The sequence below is a fragment of the Bombina bombina genome, chromosome 5 (genome assembly GCF_027579735.1).
Source record: "Bombina bombina isolate aBomBom1 chromosome 5, aBomBom1.pri, whole genome shotgun sequence".
In the NCBI taxonomy this organism is placed as follows: Eukaryota; Metazoa; Chordata; class Amphibia; order Anura; family Bombinatoridae; genus Bombina; species Bombina bombina.
In genome coordinates this window covers 946,515,190-946,531,383 of record NC_069503.1, presented here as the reverse complement: position 1 = coordinate 946,531,383, position 16,194 = coordinate 946,515,190, and the positions used below count along the sequence as shown (strand labels likewise).

General features: G+C 32.8%; 1 protein-coding gene across 2 annotated transcripts in view; it reads right to left on the bottom strand.

Moving 5' to 3' along the window:
- ZFHX4 (zinc finger homeobox 4) overlaps positions 1-1,615 on the bottom strand; it is a 173,145-nt gene extending 171,530 nt beyond the window's left edge. For both annotated transcript variants that reach the window (XM_053715142.1, XM_053715144.1), the window contains exon 1: positions 984-1,615. The gene's annotated coding sequence lies outside the window, so the exon portion shown is untranslated. The remainder of the gene's footprint in view (positions 1-983) is intronic.
- Between the last annotated feature and the right edge of the window lie 14,579 nt (positions 1,616-16,194).

The following is a 16,194-nucleotide window of genomic DNA, read 5'->3' as shown; positions in this document are numbered from 1 at the left end:
TTATTTTTACTTTTGGAAGGCAGTTACTTTTTATGTCAATTTCCTGGTGTGCAAAGGCTGCAAACAGCGTGGCTGCTGATAGCAGAAAAGGGAAAGATGAGTTATGTCTGCCCCTGAAGCAGAGGCTCAGCACAGGACAACAGAGCTTCAAGACACAGGCTAAAAAACCATCCCCCACAGCCTTTTCTGTGCCGTCCACCCCCAACAAGGTCAGCTAAATCTAACAGACCATGCCACTAACCTTAAAAGAAGAAAAGAGATTGTTTTGCAGATCCCTTGTAAAATTATGTAGATGCTATGTAAAAATCGTGACAAAGGAAAGCAATTTTGATTTATTTATACAAATTTTTAAGAAAAATCCTTTTTGTGCTGAGATCAAAAATAATGCCACTTCCTTTTTCCTTAGTAAACATACCTGGAGCTTTAAATTCCTGAAATTATTGCAGCCCACAACTGAAACTGAAAAGAATAGATGCAGAGGAAGCACTTGCAAAGTCATGCTTCAGAATTTTTATTTCTTATTACATAGGAAATAAAGCTTTTAGACATCCCTGACTGAGAGATCTGGGGCACTTTTTTTTTTTTTGACAGTCAGGCTACTCGCTGCTTGACAGTTTTTCCCCCAGTGTTGCGATGCCTAATCCAAGTTACAACAGAGGAAAACTTAAGGGGGGGAATGGGAAATAAAAAAGAAAGAGAAAGGACACCCAGCAGCAATCACTAGAAACTGCTCCATGGTATGTAAGAATCGGAGGAAAGAATAGAGTGAAAGGGGAGATCGCCGGGATATGTGCAGATGGGGAATGTGTGTGTGTGTATGTGAGAGAAAACAAAGTGAGGCAGAGAGAGAGAGCAGGCAGAGAGAGAGAGTGGGAGAGAGAGCAGAATATCAAAGATTGTGCAAGATCAGCCTGGAAAGATAATCAATACCCGACCTAAATTTAACACAAACTACTCAATAAAAGTTAAAGAAAAAAACTTACTTTCCATTTGCCCCTTGCAGTTTTCACTCGATCTTCTTGTTTATACTGTGTGTGTGTCTTTCTCTGTTTTCAGTTTATTTTCTACAGCTGATCCCATCCAATAAAAGGAGAATGTTCATCAAGAAGATAAAATGAGAAGAATAAAAAATGACAATCATACAAAAAAAAGAATAATAATCCTGGAACTTTTCTGAAGGAGTGCAGATGCGAGGGATTGAGAGGAGAGGGGGCTTTGCTTGTTGTTCTGGGTCCGCTGGGTGTGAAAGCATGTGCCATCCGCTGCCTCGCTGTTTGCTTGTGAAGGGCTTGGGAAAAGGAGGAAAGGAAATGAATGTCTTTATTCTGCTAATTATTATCGTTTTAGCCCTGTTTAAAAAAATGGCTGATTAAGTTGAGTGCGCATGTCTTTGTGTGTCTGTTCCTGATATGCACTCTGGGAATGAGAGAGAGCAAGCGAGAAAGAGAGAGAGAGAGAGAGGAGAGAGAAGAGGAGAGAGGGGGAGGTGTAATTAGTGAGGTGATCAACAGTCTCCAGATTGCAAATGACGTGCAGCCCGGACTTAGAGTCGCTTGCTGGGGCTGCAGAAACCACAACAATAATCAGGAGCAGGATCAGAGAGCAGCCCATCCACTCCTGGCTGAAGACTTAATTACTAACACACACATGTATACAAACTATAGGGCTGGGGAGAATGAGCAGAATTGCAAAAGATAATCACATACCAGAAGAATAAAAAAAAAAATTCTTCTCTCACAGTCACCTTGCAGAGCATTTAAAGGATTTGAGACAGGAGTCTTTCTATAATGCTTATTTTAAAAAAGATCATAAAGACAATATAAATAAGGGACAACTTAAAAAAAAATAATTTTTAATAATATAGGAAATACTGTAAAATATTTAAAAAAAAATCCATAAACAATATGTTGAAGTGTAACATCTACATATTTATAACTTGTTTTACAAGCTGTAGTAAAATAAAAGACCAAAACAGATTATGATCTTTTGGACATAATCATTCTAATATACCATATGAAATTTAATTAACATATACATTTTTCTGATTTTCCTTTACTTTTACGCAGTTCAGAACCAAACATGAATGCTCTACGAGCTTCTACGCCGTTACAGAAAATAGGGTAAGAAAAAATAAACGCAAGGGAATTTACCCTTTTATTTTTTATTCCTTTTAGCTATGAATAGAAACATAAGTGTGTATATATAAATATATATATATATATATGTATATATATATATATACATATATGTATATATTTATATATATATATATATATATATATATATATATATATATATATATATATATATATATATATATATGTATGTGTATAAAAATATATATATATATATATGTTCAATACAAGATTACCTTTACGTAAATATAGCATCAAAGCTTTTTTTTTCTTACAAATCAATGTTACGGAGTAAGACTTTGAAAAAACGAAAGGAAATATGCTTTAGGAGCAATGAATGTTTACAGTGTCATAAGCATGAGTAGGTGACCCATAACCTCAGATGGGGCTGACATGTTTTTTTAAGTCCAGGATTCCTCAGCAACACATCAAAAACTTGTGTTAGGCCTTAAGTACCAGGTCTGCCAAATGCCAAAGGAAAGAGCTTGCACCATCCAGCTCCAGAACTATTTCATAAAAGACACAGACAAGGATATTGGGTTATCCCAGATCAACAAAATGAATACGTTACTGGAGGACATTTTTGGCAAGCCTTTGAAGTGATATCGATAAAAATGTACCTGTTCATAAAACTGAGAAATTTAGTTAGCAAGGATGCGCAGTGTACCTTAAGTATTTTTAGCAAATCCTTAAAACTATATGAAAATGATTCCGTGAAAAATAAAAATATAAATTTAAATTTTAAATTCACACTTATTCAGCATATTTTCTATAGTATCTATACATAATTGCTGCTTTTATTATCACTTTTAAAATCAAACTCAGGTATATTTATGCATATAGACCTATATGTGTATATAATTTAAAATAAACAATAGATATTAGACACAATTAATGCAAAAAATAAAATAAATAAATAATTCCCATTTTACAAAGCTGTTGCAAGGGAAAAATAAATACTTGTGTAAATATTATGTGTTTTTGAAAAAAATATTATAATACAATATGTCTTCGTTATCATCAACATATATAAAAACTTGTGTATATAAATATGTAACTATATATAACTATATATAATTATAATTTATGAATATATATATATTGATTATATTTACATACACACATCTCTCTCTCTCTCTCTCTCTCTCTCTCTCTCTCTCTCTCTCTCTCTCTCTCTCTCTCTGTCTCTCTCTCTCTTTCTCTCTCTCTCTCTCTCTCTCTCTCTCTCTCTCTCTCTCTCTCTCTCTCTCTCTCTCTCTCTCTCTCTATATATATATATATATATATAAATGTATGTGTGTGTGTGTGTATATATATATATATATATATATATATATATATATATATACACATATATATACATTTTGAAATTGAAGTTACATAATATTTAAAATAAATAATTTAATTTGAAGTTTTTATTTTTCTCATTAGCTAAAATTGCATTAAAAAAAGAAAAAAGAAAAAAAAATGAAATAACAAAAGGAAATATTAGTCCTCTTTATTGTTGCAGCCTTCTTTATCTCTTTTTAAGTATGGTTTGAGTGTTACTGAATTACAGCTAAATGGACAAAAGGGAAGGCAGGGAATGTGAAGAGGTGAGTTCCCATTTTCATTCTTTCCCTTGTGAATGTTTACTGCCCCTCCTAACCCTTTTATTCTCTGCCCTCTCCCTCTCTCTTCCTAAAAATAGTAGCTCTGGGGAAAAAAAAAAAAGATACTGCGGGAAGTTCAGTTAGAAGAAAATCAGGGATGGCCAGGGATCTAGGAAAAATCGAAGAAGGTTAAAGCAGACAGAGAGAGCCAGGTTGGCAGATGTGAAGGGGACGAAATGGAGAGAGCATGAGAGAGGACAGAGAGGAGGCAGCAGCGACCCGGGAGTGGAGAAAAGAGGGGAGGGATGGATGAAAGCAAGCAAAGAAGGAAGCAAGGAGGCAGGCAGCGTTAGGCAGACCCACTCAGGTTTGTGGTCATAATCCTGTCTATATCAGGGATATTATTATATATTCTCTGTTATTCTCTTATTTTTACTCATTTCCCAATACTTTTACTTTTAAGAACTTATTTACTAATTTCTTTCTTTTGCATATCCCACCAGTCTGTTTCTGTAACACCCTCTGTACACATTTATTATCAATTTGTTTATCTTTGCACTTTTTTTTTTATTTTCAAGTGTTTGTCATTCTACGTCCAAAGTTCATCAAGTTTAAATTCTTTACTTTGACTTATCAGTTTGACAGCCAGGGGATGAGTTGAAATCTGCATCACACATTACTTTCCCTTTTTTTTTTGTAATTTACATTTCTGCTTCCAAACTTGACTTTTTAATTTCTTAATTTCTGCATTATCTATTTTGGTCTTCTGTTTTATCATATTACTCAATTTGTAATCCAGCTACTCCCATGCTTTGATTTCTATTGCTTGTCTCATTCAAAAAACTCATTTATTTTATTAATCTAACCTCTATTTTCACTCCCCTTTACTTATTTTCCCCTTTTCAGTATTTTTTTTCTCATCTTTCTCCTCTCTCTGCTCAAATGCCTTAGCAATAACCTTTGATTTCTCATCTTATCTTTGAATATCCCTTTTTAACATATATGTAGATAACCATCCCGTGTTTTGCAAACTTTACAAGTAAATGCAATTTTAGTAAAAAATAAAATTAAAATAAATAAACCACACCAATAAACAAATAAAAACCCCTTATATTTTAATGTTGTGTCTCTCCATCTATTCAGTTGTGTAATGTAGCACAGGCCTGGTACTGAATGGGTTAAAGCTCTAATTTTTTTCCCTCAACATGGCCACTATTGCTCTTTTATAAGACTTGTGGTCATCTCTTATTAACAATAACATTAAAAATGAATTTGTTTTACAGACTGATCTTTAAAAACAACCTAAACTATATATATAAATATATATATATATATATATATATATATATATATATATATATATATATATATATATATATATATATATATATATATATATATATATAGTAGTTTTAATAGAATATGTATAATTACGTAACATCTCTTTTTTAATAGATGCCCCATCAGTGATAACTGTCCCATTTCCTCCCACCCCCAAGCTCAAGGCAAAGAGAATCCGTGCCCTTTGACGGCGTTCACTAAGTCTATAGACCAGCTCAGTTTGAAATGAGGTATTACAAGATTTCAGTGTTGCAGACCCTTTGTCTAAGATGCAGACACTTTCAGATCCCCAGCCCCCTCTTCTCTGTTTTTTTTTTGCTGCCTTTTTAACTCCTGAGGGCTTTTGACAAGCAGTATGTTAACTAACCTTTTTTATTATTTGTGTATAATATAATCTCTTCTAAACATCCTATTTCTATTGTAAAGGGATCTATAAATTTTAGGGCAGAATATGTTGATATTTATGGCATCCACATAATTGACTCTAATTGCCAGCAACATACGCACATCATTAACACCACTTGACACATGCATATGTAAATGTGTTGTAAATACAGTTGCACTCACTGCCAATTGGTGTCCCCTTTTAAGCCACAGCAGATGCAAACAAAACAAACAATTAAAACAAAGTTATTGCTTGTGACAATCAAGTCACTATGTTCTCCACTGACTTTTGATTGAAACAACATGATCTCAAGAGAATGGAACCACTTGGCTAGAGAAAGTGGTGAGTGAGAGCTTCTCTTTTAGTTGAATTTCACTCCTAAAGTGCTCATAGAAAGCTTATTTATCTGAGTAGGATGCTCTTACCATGTATCTTTCAGGCAGCTATTACAGCCCATTGGACTTGGGTGACAATTTACTGGATGAATGCATAATATAAATGAAAAAAAGAAAATCAAAAGAAAATCAGTTTAAATGTTTCCAGATTATGTAAATAAAATAATAGTGTAAAAGGATGGATACAAGAACATTAAAAGAAGCTGAAAAGAGCATCACTTGCATTAAAGGGAATAAGGAAACCACACTCGTGGACAATGAGCCTTGTATAGATAGAACTAGGCTAAAAGATTATATAGGAAGAAGAAGTGATGGTAAATAGAGCTTTGGCACAGACAGGGTTATGAGTTCAGGAGCCCTATGGGCTTTGAGAGGTCAGTGCTCTGTGACAGTCTCTCAAACTCCCCCCTATTCTATGTAACCTTCCAGTGTTTATAAACAAACCACTTTGCTGCAGCCTTGTAATGAAAGCTTCTTACTATCTTCATACTTTCCTTACAACTCGTATTAATCCAGGAAAAAATACACTTAGTTCCAAAATTACACTTTTTTCTATATCATCAATCCTAGTAAAGAATTATTGAACATTTTGAGAGTTGGGATTCAAAGCAAGATCTGATTAAATACTTTGGAAGTCAGAGCAATCATAATGACAAAGATTAAACAAGAATGAAATTGACCAGAAAAAAAAAGTAAATAAAAGTGACCTATTTTGAAATTATCTGAAAACAATACAGCTTTGTTCATGTATTTAATTAATCTTAACCAAACCATTTTGATTAAAATAACCTAGTCAAGAAAATTAACTGTAAAAAATACTAATTTACCTTGAAAACAAGCAATAATTAAAGCAATTTTGGCTGCTCTGATCTTAAATAAAAAATATAGTGTTGTAATACATTAATGCAAATAAAACATATTTAAAACCATTGAATAAAATGAAAAGAAAATGCAGCACTCCAAGCAGCACATCAAACTTATAACTATCATAATTAAAACCACCTTTAATTGCAGGAAAGCAGTAATCACAAAATATATTAATCAATACCTTCTGCAAGCACACAGTCCAACAACCTTTAAATATGTTAAATAAAATGTTTTTTTTTTTTTTTTTAAATCCAGTAGCCATAAAGAAAGCTTTAATTATTAAAGAAAACAAAAACGTAACTATTTTTTTAAGGGAAAATGTAAAAAGATAAAAAATATACCTCAAGAGAAAAAAGTCCATCTTCATTTCTTCTTTGTCTATCAGCCTCCAGTTAAAGCATATGGAAAATGTTTTCAAAATGCCTAGATTTGGCACATTGTCATTGCAAAGAGAAGAGCGCAGTGATGCTGTTATAGAAAATGGGAAATAAATTCCGGATTGGGTGCTGCCTCCTTCAATGCGGATTTATCTAACTTTAATTTAATATTCTGCAATCACTGTATGATCACATATAATTCACCTACATTTTTAAGGACTTTTCTTAAATACCTTGACCAAGACACAGAAGCAAATGAATAGATTGACATGTTCTTTTGTTTATTTTTTCATATTTGAATCATTATTTGTATATATATTTTTTTTTTCAGAAAAAAAAAACTGTTAGTATTCAGGGGACACATCATGATGCAGAATAGCTTTGGCATCTAATAAAAATATACCTATCTTGGAATTTAAAAGGCTTAAAATGGCTGTTTGTAAAACACTAAACTTGAAATCGAATTATTGGCATTTCAATTGATTAGATAAACTAAAATCTATAACAGACTTCATGCCATTTAAAATATTTATCTACCTCATTTACAAACAAAAACTTTTTTTTTTTTGTAAAAAAAATGATTATCATTCGCCTGACAGGAAATTCTTCAGATATCAAATTACACAAATAAAATTATTTCCACATGGAAAGGGATAATAATATAATAATGACGATGATGATAGTAATTATAATAATGAATAATTCAACAACCCTTTGACACACATATGAGACCATAGTTCAAAACACAGCTTTTGAAGAAAATGTTATAGTTGTTTTTTTTTTTTAATACATTGATTTTGGACAAATATGATTTTGAGACATAGCATTGTTATGAAACTAAGAAAATTAAAGTACATTTAAGAAATAATTTTGATTGTATTTAATTGTATTTAACAAAAAAAATACAAATAAATACAATTTAACGCAAAATAGACAAAGGTAAACAGAATTTACAAATATCTATAATATACATTTAATTTGTAATTTTAAAGAATTCAATGATCAATTCTATTTATTTTCTTCTCAATATAGAGCAAACATTTGTGGTAATTATATTTTTATTCCAATTTCTATAAAAAAAATGTATTTACAATGGAGCTAAAGACAAACTGAAGAAATGCAGCCTGCATGCTTGTGGCATTCTGACTGCGAGAAGAGGAAGTGTTGCTGTAACGGGTATTATGTTTATTTGATAAAGAAAATCAATGAAAGTGGCTGTAAAGTAGTTAGTGAGGCGTGTGTTTGGGACTCTGGTTGAATAGTGACTCCGACGGGCTGGTCGATCAGCTCTAAGAGCTTTGGAAATCTAACCTAACCCTCAGACCATGCTAGTCCTTACTCAGTACAACACAAGCTTCATCCTGTCTCATTTTCCTCAGCCTTCACTGTTAACCCCTTCTTACCCTAACTTGTCATTCATTTCAATTTTAAGTCATATTTTCTTTCTGCTTCTGTCTCACACACATTTTCTTAATATTCAATTATTTACAATTCTTCTAGTCTTCCTTTTATGCAGTCATCCAATATTTTGTAAAATGTTAGATTTATTCATTGCTTATTAATGTGTCAAATTAATTATTTTTTATAATATACATAATACTAATATTTAATCGTCGAAAAGCGTAATCTGTTTTGCTTTTTACTCAGCACATGCTTACTTTATTTCAATAGTAAGTGTTTATTTTTCTATAGTAAATAATGTTTTTTGTTTAAATTCCTGCTTTGTCTGTTCTCTTTCTTTAATTAATAATTATTAAATCTATTTTTCAAATTTCTTGTCTGCTATTTTTCCATAAACTTCCCACATACAATTATTAGAAAATTAGATTTTTATGTGGTTAATATTATAGACATTATTTTTCTATAACAAATACATTCATATCAATGATTTGTATATATTCCTTGAAACAGTTCACATGTTAATAAATTGCCATTACCTATTGTTTTCTTAGCCTTCATGCCTTCAGCTGCAGACATATTTTCCCTAATAAATTTGTATTGATTCTGGGGTTAGTAAAAACTAACAATAAAGATACAATGTCTGATTTCCTTTTGAGATCCCAGCTTCTCTTTTATATCAAATATCTTTGTTTATCTTCTCATTTTCGCATCATATGTTAACACATTATTAAAATACAATGTAAAATGTATTAATTCTTCAGCTAATCAAGCTTTTTTGGGGGGTAAACATATTTCAATATAAACATGTGTTAATGTTGAAATTAGATGCTCATCTATGCTATTCCATTTGCATGAATTTAACATTTATTTCTGTTTTACCAAAAATTTTACCTTTTAACTAAAGAAATGCATATATAATAAGGTTCAATGTAGTATATGTATGATATGCTATCAGGTTTAAGGTCACTTCACACCCTATTTCCTCTTGGGTGAAATCTTAATATATTTTATTCACTCTTCTTCTTTTGCTTTGTCCCTCACTGCACCCTGGTTTCTATCATCCTCTTTTTAATCTATCCTCACTTACCTTTGAGCCTCTTTATTTATGAGTCACTCTTTGTAAAATCGATCCATGTTACCAAGTAAATTTTAGCAAGCCTATTCTATGTTTGCAGAAGAATCGGGTATTAAAAAATAGACAACACTGATAGCAAGACTTCCGTAAACCCACAAACCAGAGCATGTCATTTATCAAAAGATGAATATAACGCCAGGGGCACATCTGCTCCAAGCACAGAAAAGCTTTGGCCTTTTTGGCTATTAAGGTGTTAAAAGGCTACTGCTCAATTTGTAATTCAAGAGTATAAATAATAATAAAAAAAAATTGTTTTAACAACAATAGTTTGAATAAAAAAAGAACGGTTTGTATAGTTTGCATTCTGTCGCGATATAACAAGAAAAATACATTTATAACCAGGCACAAATCTTTACAACCCTTGGAATTGCCACAGCATTTTCAATGCTACCTCCTAATGAAAAAAAGGAATGGAATACATACAGATTGGAATGTTTGCAGTGATTTTTGAGGCTTGACTGCAGACTTATTTGGGCCTGTTGTTTAAAATAAAATTCACTCTACATTTTTTAAATCATCAGGTGATTGTAAAAGAGAGGCATGGTATCACATGCTTGAATACTTTCACTTCATTGCAAATCCAATATATGTTACTGAGCGGTTTAAAGGTTTTTAAATAAAGCAATTCTCATTCTGTTTGCATTGTTTGTTTGAGTGAAGCACATTTGTTTCTGATTTACTGTAAGTCATTACAACCAAAGAAGCCCACTATACAAGGAGGGTTTATTTTGTATTGTAAGGGTTACAAGACTTAATCTTTGGAGAAGTATTTTATAATAAAAAAAAAATGGCAAAAGTTTTTTCAAAGCTGATACAGCTGTGCTGCACAGACCCCCAAAAAGTCACATTAGAGAGGTGTGCTTTCAATATAGGCTAAATCAAGAACACAATGTGAGCTAAATTCAGAACTATTTGGTTAATAAACATACTAATGTTGCAATTATAGGCCCACAATATTCTAAATGTATAAGTAATAAAATGATTTCCAAATGTCAGTGCAAAGTATAATACTGTATATTTAAAATAAGGTTATACTGCACATACTATATATAGGTGCATGTTAGCCATTCTGCAGTTTCTATGTTTAAAAGCGAACAAGGAATTATATTGATTTATTTGTGGGAGATGTATTTTTAGCATTGTCTTCAAACTGACTAAATCCCAGTCATTACAGGTTACTCTGGAAACATCTGTGTGTATATGTATTTCAGACCAATAGCTATTTATGTTATTGTCTATCTAAAATCATTTAACAAGAACTATGTTATTTTTATTTATTTAGTCTCATCCATGCTTAAGAGCTCACTATTAACATTATATCTGAAGGCACATTTATTAGAAAAATAAAAAAATCTTGGCATGCGTAGGGTTGATATACAAATCACTATTAGGGACTTCTTATCAAATGAAAACTCTCCTGAAAATACAGATTTTGATGGCAGATAGGAGCCAGAGGACTCATATAGCCTGAAGTAAGGGTTTAATTAGTTACTAGTCCTCTGGAAATCTGATTCCATATGAAGTGCCATTCCTGAATTTTTGTACTGCTTATGTTACACTACCTTTGTTGAAAAGCTATTCTATGTATCAACTACACTAGTAAAAAAGATTAAATGTATTATGCTTTAACTTTATATCTGCAATGTCTCTAAAGAAATTGTGAGGAAATATTTAGTGATGTACTCTGCTATTCTTTTTTCAAACCTTTTTATCAATGCCAGTATTTAAAAAAATGTAAATCTAATGTAAACTTGTCAGCTTGGTTAATGTAATGTACTTTGTTGCATTCATTTGAAAAACAAATATATATATATAAATGTTGACCATAAGGTAGTTTCATGAGGTAATGCAACATTTGCAATGTCTCCTGTGAACTTTCTAATTAACATATACTGTTTTATATTATTAAATTACCTCACTTATTGATGTTGATGTATTGCACTAAGCCAGTATTATTATAACTGAAGGGTTTGTACATTTGGGTTCATTCATTTTTTTTTTTATTCCGAAAATGGGCTGAGTGAACAGTGTGTATATATATATATATATATATATATATATATATATATATATACAGTATCTCACAAAAGTGAGTACACCCCTCACAACAACTGAACAAATTACACTTTGCCACAATGTAAAGTAGTGAGTGTACAGCTTGTATAACAGTGTAAATTTGCTGTCCCCTCAAAATAACTCAACACGCAGCCATTAATGTCTAAACCGTTTGCAACAAAAGTGAGTACACCCCTAAGTGGAAATGTCCAAATTGGGCCCAAAGTGTCAATATTTTGTGTGGCCACCATTATTTTCCAGCACTGCCTTAACCCTCTTGGGCATGGAGTTCACCAGAGCTCTTCCAGTCCTCTATGATGACATCACAGAGCTGGTGGATGTTAGAGAGCTTGTGCTCCCCCACCTTGTGTTTGAGGATGCCCTACAGATGCTCAATAGGGTTTAGGTCTGGAGCTTCTTAAGCAAGGCAGTGGTCGTCTTGGAGGTGTGTGTGGGGTCGTTATCATGTTGGAATACTGCCCTGCGGCCGAGTTTATGAAGGGAGGGGATAATGCTCTGCTTCAGTATGTCACAGTACATGTTGGCATTCATGGTTCCCTCAATGAACTGTAGCTCCTCAGTGCCGGCGGCATTCATGCAGACCCAGACCATGACACTCTGACCACCATGCTTGACTGTAGGCAAGACACACTTGACTTTGTACTCCTCACACAAGCTTGACACCATCTGAACCAAATAAGTTTATCTTGGTCTCATCTGACCACAGGACATGGTTCCAGTAATCCATGTCTTAGTCTGCTTGTCTTCAGCAGACTGCGTGCAAGCTTTTTTGTGCATTATGTTTAGAAGAGGCTTCCTTCTGGGACGACAGCCATGCAGACCAATTTGATGCAGTGTGCGGCGTATGGTCTGAGCACTGACAGGCTGACCCCCCACCCCTTCAACCTTTGTAGCAATGATGGCAGCACTCATACGTCTATTTCACAAAGACAACCTCTGTATATGACGCTGAACAAGTGCACTCAACTTCTTTGGTTGATCATGGTGAGGCCTGTTCTGAGTGGAACCTGTCCTGTGAAACCGCTGTATGGTCTTGCCCACCGTGCTGCAGCTCAGTTTCAGGGTCTTGGCAATGTTCTTATAGCCTAGTTCATCTTTATGTAGAGCAACAATTCTTTTTTTCAGATCCTCAGAGAGTTCTTTGCCATGAGGTGCCATGTTGAACTTCCAGTGACCAGTATGAGAGAGTGTGAGAGCGATAACAACAAATTTAACACACCTGTTCCCCATTCACACCTGAGACCTTGTAACACTAATGAGTCACATGACACCGGGGAGGGAAAATGGCTAATTGGTCCCAATTTGGACATTTCAACTTAGGGGTGTACTCACTTTTGTTGCCATTTAGACATTAATGGCTGTGTGTTGAGTTATTTTGAGGGGACAGCAAATTTACACTGTTACACAGGCTGTGCACTCACTACTTTACATTGTAGCAAAGTGTCATTTCTTCAGTGTTTTCACATGAAAAGATATAATAAAATATTTACAAAAATGTGAGGGGTGTACTCACTTTTGTGAGATACTATATATATATATTATTATTATTATCGGTTATTTGTAGAGCGCCAACAGATTCTGCAGCGCTAAATATATATATATATATATATATATATATATATATGTTTTTCACACTCTAGTACAAATGCTATTTTAGCACCTTATATCAATTAAGACTTTTTTGTACAGTTTGAACTAGGACTACTATGAATAAACATTTTCTATATGTCCTGAAAACGTAAAGGGACAATAAAGATTTTTTTTAAAATGTATTGCATCTACAAGGGTATTTTAAAATGTTTTACACTTTTCTTTAAATATGTTCCTGTACTGAAAGACATAACATGTATTTATATACTTGTGGGCTTGTCAATCTCCACCAATAGAGCTATAGGAGGTGTCATTATAAGCCAGTGAGATCCTATCCCGAGGACCGGTTCTGCAATTTCCATACATTTTAAAATAAAAATAAACTGATTGAACTTAACTTTTTTCATACAACAAATATGTGTTTAATGAGTTTAAATAGTACATTTTCCTATTTTTAAGGTTAATATCCCTTTAACATGAATGGTATTTTGGACAGCAGGAGTACATGAAGTTTTTCCATCACTGCAAGAGGTCAACTTATTACTGAAATGTAAAAATGCTGCATTAGAACTAAAGACTAAAATAACTTGCTTGAGAAGGTGATGACAATTCTAAGTAGGGACGTTTTAATAATGATAAATATGTTTTTATATAGACTATATTTCAGTTTCCTTTTGGTGCACTGCCAAAGATTATTTTGATATTGTATATAATTATAAAATTTACCAAAAGTGACACCTTGATTCTGCAAAACAAATACATGATGATTCTATATAGCTACCACCATTATCAGTTTTCAAAATGGCTTTTAATTATTATAGCAAATATTTTCCATAAAATGGTGATTGAAATTAACTGCTTTATATATCCAGGATTTATGTTGGCTTTCTGCCCAATGATTTTATAATAGCATCATGTGACAATTAATTTTCAATTACAACATTATAAAATATGCAGTAATAAGAAGAATTAGTGTTGGCAGTTTATTTTCCAATAGTGTGATCATAATCTTTCCATCTCACACTAATAGCTTGGTTAATTTATTGGCATTACACTGCAGTGCAAAGATTATCTTCTTTATGAAAAGCAACACATTAACATTAGACAAAACAAGCGATATATCTGACATTACGGCAGCACATTCACCTACATACACTTTTATCATTTAAAAAAAGTAAGCCTATATTATGCTACTGGAATACAAATACTGCCAGAAATGAAAATATCATCAAAACTGCTTGATAAGTAGGATACACAGACATTTTACCTTATCCCTCACTTATGCAGCAAATTACATCCTTTTCAAAGTGTCCCTTTAAAATGCAGTCCCTACATTAATAGTAGTAATGGTACCATAAGATACAAGTTCAATCTCTGTGATTGATTGAATGAATCAGGCAAATAATATGTTTCTTTACTTTATAGAGAAAATGTATGTAGAGAACATTCATTTTTCCATTTTCTTACACATGATAATCAGAGAAAAAAAATGAAAATTCATCGTAGTGAGCTGTTTTGGTAACTGTGGATGATACTTTATACTAGACCAATATAAACACCATTTATATAGGAAGCTCTGATTTTTATTTTTGGTTTTAAAAAGTGTGTAGCTTTATTCCTAATATGACCTTTACATTGTTATCATGGTTTGATTAATTAAAATACATCAACTATTATTGTCTCTGGGTGGTAACAAAAACATTAGTCCTTTCTTTTATCTCAGTTACTTATATATATATATATATATATATATATATATATATATATATATATATATATATATAGGCTCGATTTATCAAGCGACAGCAGACAGGGGCGTACATACGTGCCCCTGTCCGTCACAGTTCGCCTTTGGTGGGCAGAATTCCATTGGCAGAATTCAGCATTGCACAAGAGCGCTATTTTGCGCTCTTGTGCAACACCGCCCCTGCCCACGCACAGCCAATCATGCGCGGGCAGGAGCTGTCAATCTCCCCGTTCTCGTCATTAAAATTTTCCACCTAAGAGTTGGAGAAGTGGCTAGGAAGCAGCGGTCTGATGACTGCTGCTTGATAAATTGTGACTGCAGGTTCTCTTGTGAAAACCGGCAGTTGCAGACTTGCAGAGAGGCGAAGGGCTTGATAAATAGGGTGAGAGGCATTAAAATGTACATAACTAACTACTGGGGAGAAAGTATCTTGTTATTATAACATTATTAGTCAAAGGAATATGCTAACTTTTCATGTAATTTTATAATACATTATAGAAATTATTAAAAGGAATAGACTGACGCCTCTGATATCTATCTTTTTAAACAATACAAATTCTGGTGTAGACTGTCCCTTTAAATAGTATAGAAAATAATGGAGCAAATTTAAAGTGACAAAATACTCAACATTTTTCATTGTTCCATCTGAAAGAGAAAGCTTCAAAATGTATAAAAATTTTTTATAAGGATTTTCCTGTACTGAGAAAAAGCAACTTTTACTTTGGGAGTTGTCCCTGGCAGCCAGTTAGCAGTGGAGTCTGTCCCTTTTAATTAAACAGTTTTTAACCTAACTGTTTTCAGGCAAAATATATACAAATATTCTTAAAATATTTGAATATGTTTAAATGATGCTCTTTCCTATACACAATAAAACATGCTTGAGTAATATGTCCCTTTAACGCCACTTTAATGCTTTGCTGATAGGGCAGGCTGTGGGATGCTTAACAAAATGTTATGGTGTTTTTACTGACAAAGTGGTAAAGGGGCATTGTTATGAAAAAAGGAGGGGTTCTTTAGCATAATGGTAACAATAACATTACATATTTATTGAAAATATTTCATGTTTTCTTGACAGAATTTTAATACCAAACAAATAACATTTTCCTTTCCTCTTGAGTCAATTTGTTCAGTAATTCATCGTCATAAGTAATTA